Source organism: Mus pahari, chromosome X, assembly GCF_900095145.1.
Source record: "Mus pahari chromosome X, PAHARI_EIJ_v1.1, whole genome shotgun sequence".
In the NCBI taxonomy this organism is placed as follows: Eukaryota; Metazoa; Chordata; class Mammalia; order Rodentia; family Muridae; genus Mus; species Mus pahari.
The window spans coordinates 28,670,659-28,682,948 of NC_034613.1; the positions used below are offsets into that span (position 1 = coordinate 28,670,659).

Genomic DNA, 12,290 nt, shown 5'->3' on the forward strand with positions numbered 1-12,290 from the left:
CGATGGGCGTAATGGGGGCTGGATGGCGCTTGGTGTCCGACTGGACAAAAGGGGAACAGAGGAAGCGGCACAGTGTGGTGCACGGGTAGGAGCGGCGGCAGCGGAATACCCGTCACTTCCGTCTCCCTTTGGCCACCCGGCCGATTTCTAGCTGCCCTTCCTGAAATTACGTACAGAGGGCGCGCTTCTTCACGCGGCCTGTTCACACACAGGCTGCCTGCCAACGATTGCAGTCCGCCCCACCTCCTCCAAGAAGCCTTCCCAACACCGCTCCAGCCATTCGCTTGCTGGCTTGAACCCTCAGAAACGTCATCAGCAGTACATAATATAGAATTTGGGCATGTGCTGGCTGGTCGGCTAAGTGTGTGGGATGTGTTAGGCAAGTCTTAGCTCCTCAACAATAGCATACCTAGTATTTCCTTCAATGGCATATGTTCAAAATATGCTTGACAGGCCTCGACTTGCTGTAGAAGTTCTTGAAGGAGACTTTCAGGGTCCCAATGACATAACGCCTTGAGATGATAAGACTCTTCACTGACTAGATTGGGTCAGTGTAACCCACGTCAGAGCACAATGGCTTGTGCAAAGCAAAGCCATGTGCCCGGGAGTGGGGGTGTGTCATTCATTGATTTACAAAAAGAAAAAAAGATGTCTCACCCCAGCTTTAACGTAGAACCCCTGATAAACATGACTCTTGCCCTGTGGAAGACAGCCCAGGGAAAATGACAACAATACAAGATGGAGTCTGAAAAACCCCTCACGCACACTAAGTTGTGTTACCCTGGGCACACCATGTCCCTTCTCTGAGCCTCATCTTCTGCCTCTGTATCTTCAAGTCTGTCATGGGAGGGGGGCTGATCAAAGAACAGTAGTTAGATCATTCTTTCACTTACCTAATGAGAATATATTCAGGAAGTCATTTGAGTTACAATTTTTAAGTTGAAAGATGAAATGGAAACGACTTTTGTGACAATCATGATTAAAACAGCCCTTTGCTTCTTTGGGTTTTTTGTTTGTTTGTTTTCTCTTTTTAAAGATTTATTTATTATTATACACAAGTACGCTGTAGCTGACTTCAGATGCACCAGAAGAGGGCGTCAGATCTCATTACGGGTGGTTGTGAGCCACCATGTGGTTGCTGGGATTTGAACTCAGGACCTTCGGAAGAGCAGTCAGTGCTCTTACCCACTGAGCCATCGCGCTAGCCCCTGTTTGTTTGTTTTCGAGACAGGGTTTCTCTGTATAGCCCACCCGAGTGCTGGGATTAAAGGCGTGCGCCACCACGCCTGGCTAAAACAGCCCTTTGTTAACTGGAAGAGCTTCTACAAACGTTTGCCATCTTTGGTTTGCCACCGTTGAAATCCATAAGAAACACTCATTAAATGCTGCCTGGGTCTAAACAAAAGATCCATATATAGATGGGAGAGTTATGGATACAGAATATCAAATGTGTGCTAAATGCATTATTCTGAGTTTCCCAGGGAATTGTTCGATGACTTCAGAGAGGAGAAGAATGATTGTGGCCAGGGGTCAAGAAAGCATGAAGTCGGCCACCACCATGTCATCCAGACTGAGGAAGACCCGGAAACTCCGGGGCCACGTGAGCCACGGCCACGGCCGCATCGGTAAGCACCGAAAGCACCCAGGCGGCCTCGGGAATGCTGGAGGCGGGCATCACCTCAGGATCAACTTTGACAAATATCGCCCAGGTTACTTTGGGAAAGTTGGTATGAGGCATTACCACCTGAAGAGGAACCAGAGCTTCTGCCCAACTGTCAACCTGGATAAACTGTGGACGTTGGTCAGCGAGCAGACGCGGGTCAATGAGGCAAAAAACAAGACTGGAGTTGCTCCCATCATTGATGTTGTTCGATCAGGCTACTACAAAGTTCTGGGCAAGGGAAAGCTCCCTAAGCAGCCTGTCATCGTGAAGGCCAAATCCTTCAGCAGAAGAGCTGAAGAGAAGATTAAGGGTGTTGGAGGTGCCTGTGTTCTGGTGGCTTAGAAGCCACACAGGAGGTTAATTAAATGCTAACATTTTCCAAAAAAAAAAAAAAAAAGCATGAAGTCAGATTTGAGGCAGATCATGAAGTCAAGATTTGAGGTGGGGCCTGGTAATTTTGGCACAGGGCCATGAAGAAGATAGTGGGAGAACTCAAGGCACAACAGGGCTTAGGGTGCGGAGGCAGGATGGCACAAAGGGAAATCACAGGTTCCACTAGACACAATTAGAGAATTGTGTAAAAGACTGCCCTGCATGGGCTCTCAGTATCTGTTTCTGTAATCAAGGAAAAGGGGAAGAAGGAAAGGAAGAAGGGAGGGGCATGTTATTTAGCTAATTGAACTCTAAACTTCCTTCAAATGGGAGTTGGGACAAATAGACCAGCAGAAACTAGAAGAACAGAGCTGTGTGAGTGAAAAATAGTCTCTCCCATGAGGTTAGAGGCTCTAAAAGGGGAGACCAGAGACATGCCTGGTTTGTTCATCCCTATAATTTTAGTGTAAAGAACAGTGGCCAGCACCAGAGACAGGGAGAGGAAGGACTATTTGGTAAAAAGGTTAATGGAAGAAAGACAAGAGGGTAGTGGGGGCAAGTATGATTGAAATACATTACACATATGTGTGAAAATGTCATAATGAAACCTGTTACTATGTATAATTCATATGTGCTAATAATTTTATTTTTTGGGTTTTTTGAGACAGGGTTTCTCTGTGTAGCCCTGGCTGTCCTGGAACTCACTTTGTAGACCAGGCTGGCAGCCTCCCAAGTGCTGGGATTAAAGGCATGCGCCAGACTGCCCGGCTGCTAATAATTAAAAAAACAAAAACAAGCAAACAAACAAACAAAACCAAAAAACCAGTAGCCAGCACACAGAGAAAATTCTAGAAAAATTATCTGATCGAGGGAGTGTGGTAATGGTGGAAAAGGCAGAGTGTGGAGGGTTTAAGTACTCATTCTTATTCATTGCCTGGGTGCCCTCAGGCAAGCTGCTTAGTGTCTCTAAAACTCATTTTCCTTCCCAAGACAGAAGATAGCAGTTTTAGTTTGCTTCCTCCCTCTCTCTCTCTCTCTCTCTCTCTCTCTCTCTCTCTCTCTGTCTCAAAAGATTTATTTATTTTATGTATATGAGTACACTGTAACTGTACAGATGGTTGTGAGCCTTCATGTGGTTGTTAGGAATTGAATTTTAAGGACCTCTGCTAGCTCCAGTCACCCCCCCTCTTGCTCCAGTCGGCCCCACTCGCTCAGTCCCTGCTTGTTCTAGCCCAAAGACTTATTTATTATTATCCATAACTACACTGTAGCTGTCTTCAGACACACCAGAAGAGGGCATCAGATCCTATTACAGATGGTTGTGAGCCACCATGTGGTTGACTGGGAATTGAACTCAGGACCTCTGGAAGAGCAGTCAGGGCTCTTAACCGCTGAGCCATCTCTCCAGCCCCTAGTTTGCTTTCTCTTGCTGTGTTAAAGACCATGATTACAACAACTAGAGAGGAAAAGGTTTATTTGGCTCATACATCCCTTTCACAGGACATCACTGAGAGCATCCAAGGCAGAAACTCAAGCGTGACAGGAACCTGGAGGCAGAAATCCAAGCCATGAGTATAAAGACATGTTTGTTGCTTGCTGGCTTGCTCTCCACAGCTCTCTCTCAGCTTACTTTTTTATACAACACAGGCCCACCTGCCTAGGGGTGGGACTGTCCACAGACGGCTGAGCCCTCCTGCATCAATCAAGAAAAATAAAATGTCCCCACCAACTTACCCACAGGCCAATTTGGTGTGCACACTTTCTCGACGGAGCTTCCTACTTTCCAGATGACTCTAGCTTGTGTGAGTTGACAAAAGCAACAAACACAACAACAACACAAAACAAAAAGCACAAACAGCCATTGTGATCACACCTTTTTGACTGGGGCACATTCTTGCGCAGTGCTTTGTATACTCAGCAGGCAGCCAGATAGTATTTTTTTTTTGTCTGACAGGTAGGTTGGGACCTGTAGGCAGTGCAAGCTTGGCATTGGAAGTAGAGAATCAGATGACGAACATGTGTATCTTATTGTAAGAAATGGGTTGAAATGCAAGTCCAGGGATAAGGTTGGTCCAACAGTCAGGGTAATTTGCTCCAGGCTGGGATGGTGGCTATAGGGTTATCAAGAAAGGGATGGCAGGAAAGAGGGAATCTTTCCTCTCTTGTGTGGTTGGTTTTGTGTTTAAGACCATGACTGAAAATTAGGAAAGGAGCCAGAATGCTACCAGCACCTGCTAAGTGTGATGTTGCACCAGAGTCAAGTGTTGAGTGCCAGGTGCAACACCCTTTTCATAGACAAAAGAAACTGGAGACATTCGTAAGGTACTCCTGATCAGTGGGGTCAGAATGGCCAATCCCCAGACTGCACGATTGTCAGCAAAGATACTGGGTAAAGTCAGACACTGCAGATATTTCCTCTCCCTTTCCTCAAAGAGTCAGGAAAGCATCGTCCACAAGGGGGCAGATGATGTCTGGCCAAGTCCAGTCAGAGCAGCAATTCAGTTTTTTTGTTTGTTTGATTTTTTGTTTTGTTTTGTTTTGGTTTTGTTTTGTTTTGTTTTCTTTTGTTTTGTTTTTTAATGTTGAAATGTTCCTGAATATATTTTTCGGTGATGTTTAAAAGACAATCTTCTCCCAGATAGTCTTGCTCTCTGAACAAGCACAAGAATGAATATTGAAGGCATCCTTCTCCCTGCACTATTAAAAGGGATGCAGATCACAGAGGCATTCAAATTGAGATGTGGTGATGAGCACTGGGGAAGCCCTGGCTGGGGTGTGAGACCTGGATTATCAATTCATTAGTCTTCCTCCTGTCCATAGCACAGGGCTAACCTGCTGTCTGCATCCCCTTAACAAGACTAGAAGAGGCAGAGGGATGTCCAACAGAATCCAGGCTAAGCTATTGTGGAAATACAGAAGAAATGGAATTTCGGGTTTCTTTATGCAACCCTGGAACTCACTCTGTAGACCAGGCTTGAACTCAAACTCACAGAGATCCATCTGCCTCAGCCTCCCCAGTGCTGGGATTAAGGTGTGCACCACCATGGCCTTTGAGAGTTAAGAGCACAGTTCTAGGACCACAGAGATCTGAGTTCAGATCCCAGTTCACCATCTGAACTCTACTGCCTGGGGCAAACTACTTAGCCTCCTGAGCCACAGTTTCTCATTAGTAAAATGGGGAAAGTTAAGCCAGTGGTCACTTTGGAGGGTGCCTGTGAATTTGCAATGAAACCATGCGGAAATGAGATCATGCCTGCCACACAGTCAGCACTTAGGACATGTTGGTGGGGATTTTTGTTCCTGTTGGCAGTTATAATAAAGAAATGTGGTCCTGCCGAATAAACTGAATGTAGAACAATTGGAAGGTACAAATGGCAGACGAATAGGGGCTACCGAGAGATGGTGAAAGTGGAGGAGCAGAGGTTGGGAAAGCAGAAAAAGAAGAGGGTTTCAGGCAGAGGGAACGTGGGGATGCTCAAAGGATGACAAGAGACTGCTGGGCTGGCCCTGGTGACTATATTCTGTCAAGGACAGAGTCTGCTGTCATGGGGGTGAGCAGATACCTGGCCAGCCAAGCCCAACACAGAACCAGCCAGGTTTTGCCAGGACATGGCTTTGCTCCTGGTCTCAACAATAAGACGTCAGTGAAGTGATGGAGAAGAAAGAGTGTCTTGGGGGATTAGCAGAGTACTCTCCTCCTCTCTAGGCACAGTATTTATTCATTCATTCAGTGATTGGTTGATGAGATGTGGATGGGTGTTTTGCCTGTGTGTATGTCAGGGCAGCACATACATGTAGTGCCCATGAAGCCACAGAAGGATGTCCATTCACCCTGGGACTGGAGTTCATTTAGTAACTGTGTGGGTGTTAGGAATTGTACCTGGATCCTCTGGAAAAGGCCAGCCCCTAACCAGCACAACTGCAAAATGCTCATTCCCAGGCCTGTGTGTCCCTGTAATTTCCTTTCCCCCCAGGAATACTAAACTAGAAGGAAATTCATTTTGTATAGCTTATTGACTTACTTACAATTTTGTGTATATATGCACTGTATGTGTATGTGTGTGTTCACATGTGTATGCAGGTGTATCCACATGTGCATGCTCATGCAAAGGCCAGAAGTCAACATCTGGTGTATCACTTACCACTCTCCACTATAATTTTGTTTTGTTTTTGTTTTTCGGGACGAGGTTTCTCTGTGTAGCTCTGGCTGTCCTGGAACTCACTCTGTAGACCAGGCTGGCCTCGAACTCAGAAATCTGCCTGCCTCTGTCTCCCAAGTGCTGGGATTAAAGGCATGCGCCACCACCACCCAGCCACTATAAATTTTTGAGACAAGATCTCCCACCGAACCTGGAGCCCACCATTTCAGTGGGACTGGCTGGCCAGCAAGTCCCTGGGATCTGTCTATTACTAACCTACCCAGGACATGGCTCCGTACCTGGGCTTTTCTGTTGGTGCTAGGGATCCAAATGCAGACCCACATGCTTGCACACTTTGCCTACTGCGGCCATGCTCATTGTTGGGGTTTTGTTGCTGGGTGTTGCGGTAGCTAGGTATTTAACTTTTACAATGAATTTATTTACTTTATGTGTATGGGTATTTTGTCTATGTGCATGTATGTATACCTATGGACATGCCTGGTGCCCAGGCTGGTCATCAGATCCTCTAAAACTTGGGATTTGGAGTTACAGATGTTTGTGAATCACCTTATGGGTACTCAGAACCACACCTGTGCCCTCTGAGAGAGTAACACGTGATCTTAACCACTGAGCCATTTCTTCTTCCTTCTGTTTTGTTTTCTGAGATGGGGGTCTCACACTATGGCAGGTTAGCCTAGAACTCACTATATGTACTAGGCTGGCCTCGAATTTGCAGCAGTCCTCCTGGAAGTCCTCCATCCACAGTCTCTTAAGTGCTGTGACCAGCATGCTGAACTGCAAGGAGATTCAATTTCTTAGGTCCAGGACCTGTTGTAATGTGTTTGTTACCACTGATAAGTTTACCTTTCCCTGTTAGCAGATCCCAGTAGCTCCCTGACTTGGATCCCACAATGCTGATCAAATGGATTAGCCCTGGGTTATAGGTCTTGGTGGGAAACCTTGGCCTAAAAGAGCCCTGACCAAGAGATAATAGCAAAAGTGTTTTATATTTAGCTTTGGGACATTATAAGTGATTGTTTTGGCACTACATTTCCTTTCCTAAATACAGTTGGCTTAGGATAATATTAAAATTCATTTTATGGGAGCCAACAGAAGAGAGTGAGTAACTTAATACCTTTCCAGTCGAGTGGTTACAGGCTTGTAAGCACAGTATGACTTTCATTCCGGGCACCACCACTTACAGTTTGTCTTTCTGGGGCTCTCTTTTCCCGGTGCCAAACACAGCCAGCACACTCCACTGAGTGTTTTTATAGCCTACATGAAATCTAAGGCATTTTCATGGTCTTAGTCTAGTGTTGTGCCAAGAACCTCTGCATAAAGTCAACTTCAGGGTTCCCACTGCAACACTTGCCCTCTGTGGACTCTGTTGCCTCCTGAAGCCCACTAGAGACTAACTTCTTAACTGTCTTCTAGGGACTGTGCAAATTCTTCTCAGCAGGTTTAGGCAAGAGCAAACAGGTGGTGTTGACCTGAGATCACCTGACCAGAGCCTGTTGGGAAACAGTTCTCTCTGCCAAGGGCAGGACCAGGGCCAGGATGTGTGTACAAGGTGAATGGCTATTACCTGTGACGAAGCAAAAAAACAATTCTTACCTCAAAGAGAATTAAGAGTTTATGAGGGAACACAGCTTCAGGGAATTGCAAATACAAATGAAATAACCATGTTATGAAGGTTTTATAGTAGCAAAAGAAAAGTCATAATCTTTCAATACATTAGTGGAAACACCAGGCAGGTGTTCCCAGCAAACTGAGGCTAATCTCTGCTGTAGGCCTCATGTCATCTGATGGTATCCTCAGCCATTGGCTTGGGAAAGCTAGCTGTCTGTCAGTACATTTCCACAGTTTTCACGTGGTAGTCACATGGATAGTAAGTCACATAGACAATTGGGTAAAGAATGGCTTCGGAGGAGGCTAATGATAGCCCGCGATACTCTGGCTCTGTATCTGCAACATCCCAACTCCACACCCATGAACTTCGAATCAGTCCATCAGGCGTGTAGCATCTTTAACAGAGGGTGTTTTCCTTCGGAGACATTCATTTCGTACCCTTTGCACAGGACAGGGTGAAGGGCAGGGTAAGAAACTCAAACCTCCAGCTTGTGAGATGGTTCAGTGGCTACGATCGCTTTTGATTAAACTTGACGACCTGTTTGATGCCCAGGACCTACAGGATGGAAGAAGAGAGCCAACTCTTATGAGTTGTTCTCTGGCTTATACACACAAGTCATAGCACATAAGCACTCACACAGACACACCCTCACCCTCACACAAACACATACAAAATAAAAAATAAATAAGTGTAATAAAGGAAAGAAGCCCAAACTTGTGGAAAGACACCTCTTTTGCCTTAAGCAGGTCTCACCTGCCTTGCTCAACATTTTTGGCTAGAAGACAAACCTTTTCTTTCATTTCCTTCCTAAGATTTTGGAAAAACAAAAACACTTGAAAATAACTGTCCTGGCTAAAACCCAGCATTCTGGCTCAAGCCAGGAAGAGAACCTGTCAATTCAGTCTCTAGCTTGTCTCCTCCCTTGCCAATACCCCCAATACCTTAACAATGCTTTGGGGAAGCTGAAGCAGAAGGACTCCCACTTGCTCAAGGTCAGCTTCGACTACATTGAGTTCTAAACAAGTTGGGGATACAGTAAGGTCTTATTTAGGAATAAAAAGAAAGAAAAGAATATGAAAGGAAAGATAGAAGAAAGGAAGACGGGAAGGAGGGAAAGAAGGAAGGATGGGACAGAGGGAAACAAGCAATAAAACCTCTGGCTTTCTTACATATTTACATAAGCATCTCTCCCTCGTTTTCATTTATTTTTTTTTTGTGCATGAAGCTGGGTATCAGCATTTCGTCTAGGCTCCGCCCCACAGTTACCTGGCTGTTGCCAGGTGTGCCTGACTATAAAAGGGGTTGCTTGCCCCCTCTTCACTATGTTACCCTCCCCTCTCTGCCCCTTCTCTCCCCATTCCCCTCCCCATCTCTCTCCACATGTTCATGACCGGCCTCTACTCCTCTTCTCTCTCTATGTCTCTACTCCCTTCCCATGCCCTAAATAATTTGTATTCCATAATATAGTACTTGTCATGTGGTTGGTCCGGGGGGGAGGGGGGATGTCTCAGCATGGGCCAGCAGAGGCACCCTCTTCCCCCACACCATACTGCGCCTCTACCAAACATATCCCTGGTTTCCTTTTCTTTGTATAAAACACAACACTGGGAATCACTTATTCCTGCAAGGCAACATGTATAAGCCTACAGTGCCAAAGTCCCAAAGCATAAATGACTTGCAGGTGCCTGGTCATCACTCTCCCTCCCAAGCTGGTACCCAACCTCTCCACAGGCCATCTGAGTTACCACCACATTCTGGCAGATCCCTCTCTCCTCATTCTCCTCAGAGGTCATCCATGCATAAACGAGCATGCAGCATTTTAGACCCGATGAAACCATTCTTACTCACGTTTATATTCTGGGCATCTAGCAGAGTGCCGAACCTAAGTGTGCCTTTGAAACAGTCAATTGATTGAAAGTTTTGTTCCCAGGTTTCCCACCCTCATCCTAACCACAAAGGTGACCTAACTGTGTTGGAGAAGTGTCTGCATTCATGGCTCAGGTCTAGTCAGGATTTCCCAAGACTGAAATTCACAAAAATGAAATAAACCTACTCTGCCCCTGCTTAATATAAACACTTCATTCTCTTTCAGGATAGCACTCAGAGTACCCACCCAGAGGCACGTGTTTTCTTCCCAACTCTGTACAGAGTATTAATGCAGAGCTTAGGCCTGGCTCTTCCCTAGTTGATGATTCCCTAAGGGGACGGATGAAGAGACTGCGGCTGCTCTCACCACCGGGGACTCCCTCAACACAGTTGGAAAATAAAGCGCTGGAGTTTAGCCAGTGCTATATCTCAGGGCTTCTCAGCCCCTCCCAGGGCTAGCTTTCCCAGACAGTACTGCCTCCCCTTCTCTCTGCCCTCCCCCCACCCCCACACACTACTATGGCAAGGGGGAAGGGCTGGCTTTCTGCACTTGATCCCTAGTAAAGAGCCCAAGGAAGAAAGGAGAAGGGAGGAGAGACAGCTGCCCCTCGGCCTGCCCTATTCTGACTGGCTGAGCAGCTCAAGGAGGCAGCAGAGCAGAATGGTAAAGAAAGGAGAGACCAGAGTCGCCCCAGGCAGGAATTCTGACTCTACCGCTTACAAATGGTGTGCTGTAGGGCACTCCGCTTTGTTTCTTTGTGTTTCCGTTTCTTTGACTGTAAAGCGTGGAGGACTGACAGCTGGACCCTTTTTTAAAGAACCATGCTAGGAAAGCAATGAATGAGTCAAAAGACTGGGAAGCGTTTAAGAGTGCCCGGCACATAGTAAATGCAATATGTGTTGTTTTGTAAAGTGTAATCGTTTTATTAATTCTTTGAGACTCAGCCCCTAACTACTCCCAGATTTACCTCCCACCTCGTTCCTACCTTCTTTCTTTCACTCTCTTTTTTCAAGACAAGAGTTTCTCTGTGTAACAGCCCTGGCTATCCTGAAACTTGTTTTGTAGACTAGACTCACCTCGAACTCAGAGAGATCTGATTGCCTCTGCCCACAAGTGTGCCACTATACCCTGATATTACTTTTTAATACAATATTTGAATGATCTGAGTTCATATATGTATATAATGTAGTTTGATCACAATCACTCCCACTGCCCTGGATCCATCCACTGCCCCACTCCCTGCCCACTTTCATGTTTTCCCTTTTTAAAAACAAAACAAATTTTAAAAAAACCCACTGAGTTCAATTTGTACTGTCCATGTATGAATGTGTGTGTTTTTTGTGTTGTTGTTGTTGTTTGGTTCTTGTTGTTGCTTTTTCAGATGCATTCTCGTGTAATCCAGTTTGGCTTCAAATTTACTTTAGAGCAGGAGATAACCTTGAACTTCTGATCCTTCCAGTTCCGCCTCCGGAGGGTTGGGACTACAAGGCACTATTCCTGGTTTCTATGGTGCTAGCTATCAAACAGAAGGCTTTGCTCTCGCTAGGCAAGCATGAGCCAACTGAGCTACTTCCCAGTCCTTACATGGTATATGTCTTAGACAGAGAGGAAAGAAACTAAGGCATAGCCTACATTTAGGCTAAAATGCTTGTCTAAAGGCAGAAATTGCAGGCTGACGGAGTAGTTCAGGGACACAGCATTTGCCTTGACTGTGGGAGGCCCTGGATTCTCTGTCAAGTACTAGAGAACCACAAACAGCATAGGTGTTTCCTTCCTCACTTCTTTCCATCTGTGCTGGTATTGAGAGGAGGCACAGGGGAAGCCCCCAAACCTCTTCATAAATAAAATGAATAAAAATAATAAATAAAGAAAATGATCCCAGAGTCCAAAAATTTCTGAAAAATAAAAAACATTTACATTAAACTAAAAATCAGTGCATACACTCAGAAGCTGGAGGAAAGAGAATTATGTATTGGAGGCTAGCCTGGGCTATATAGTGAGTTCAAAACTGGTCCTGGGCTGGAGAGATGGCTCAGTGGTTAAGAGCACTGACTGCTCTTCCAAAGGTCCTGAGTTCAAATCCCACAACCACATGGTGACTCTCAAACATCCATAATGAGATCTGATGCCCTCTTTTGTGGTATCTGAAACCAGCTACAGTGTACTTACATATAATAAATAAATAAATCCGTTTAAAAAACATAATTATATTTTAAAAAAAGACTGGTCCAGACTACTCAGTGAGACTCTGTCTCAAACAAAATTATTAACGAGACTGGAAGTAATGGTGCATCCCCTTAAACCCAGCACTTAAGAAGCAGAGATAGGTGGCTCTCTATGGGTTTCTGGCCAGCGTGGTGTACACAGCAAGTTGCAGGCCAGCTAGGGTTATTATAGTGAGATTTTGTCTCAAAAGATTAATTTGTGAAAATCCATTGTTTCCAAAAGGGTTCAGGTTTCAGTGGTAAAACACATAAGCACGCATGAGTCCCCAAGGTTCCATTTTTTCTTTCTTTCTTTCTTTCTTTCTTTCTTTCTTTCTTTCTTTCTTTCTTTCTTTCTTTTCTTTCTTTCTTTTTTTTTTTTTTTTGGTTTCCTTCCTCAGGCACATACAATCTT

At 45.3% G+C, this 12,290-nt stretch overlaps 1 pseudogene across 1 annotated transcript; it reads left to right on the forward strand.

Annotated features, from left to right (window-relative positions):
• The first annotated feature begins 1,552 nt into the window (after nucleotides 1-1,552).
• Nucleotides 1,553-2,038, forward strand: LOC110314012 (annotated as a pseudogene). The gene has a single exon (XR_002380141.1). The product of XR_002380141.1 is annotated as a 60S ribosomal protein L27a pseudogene (transcript).
• The last annotated feature ends 10,252 nt before the right edge of the window (nucleotides 2,039-12,290 follow it).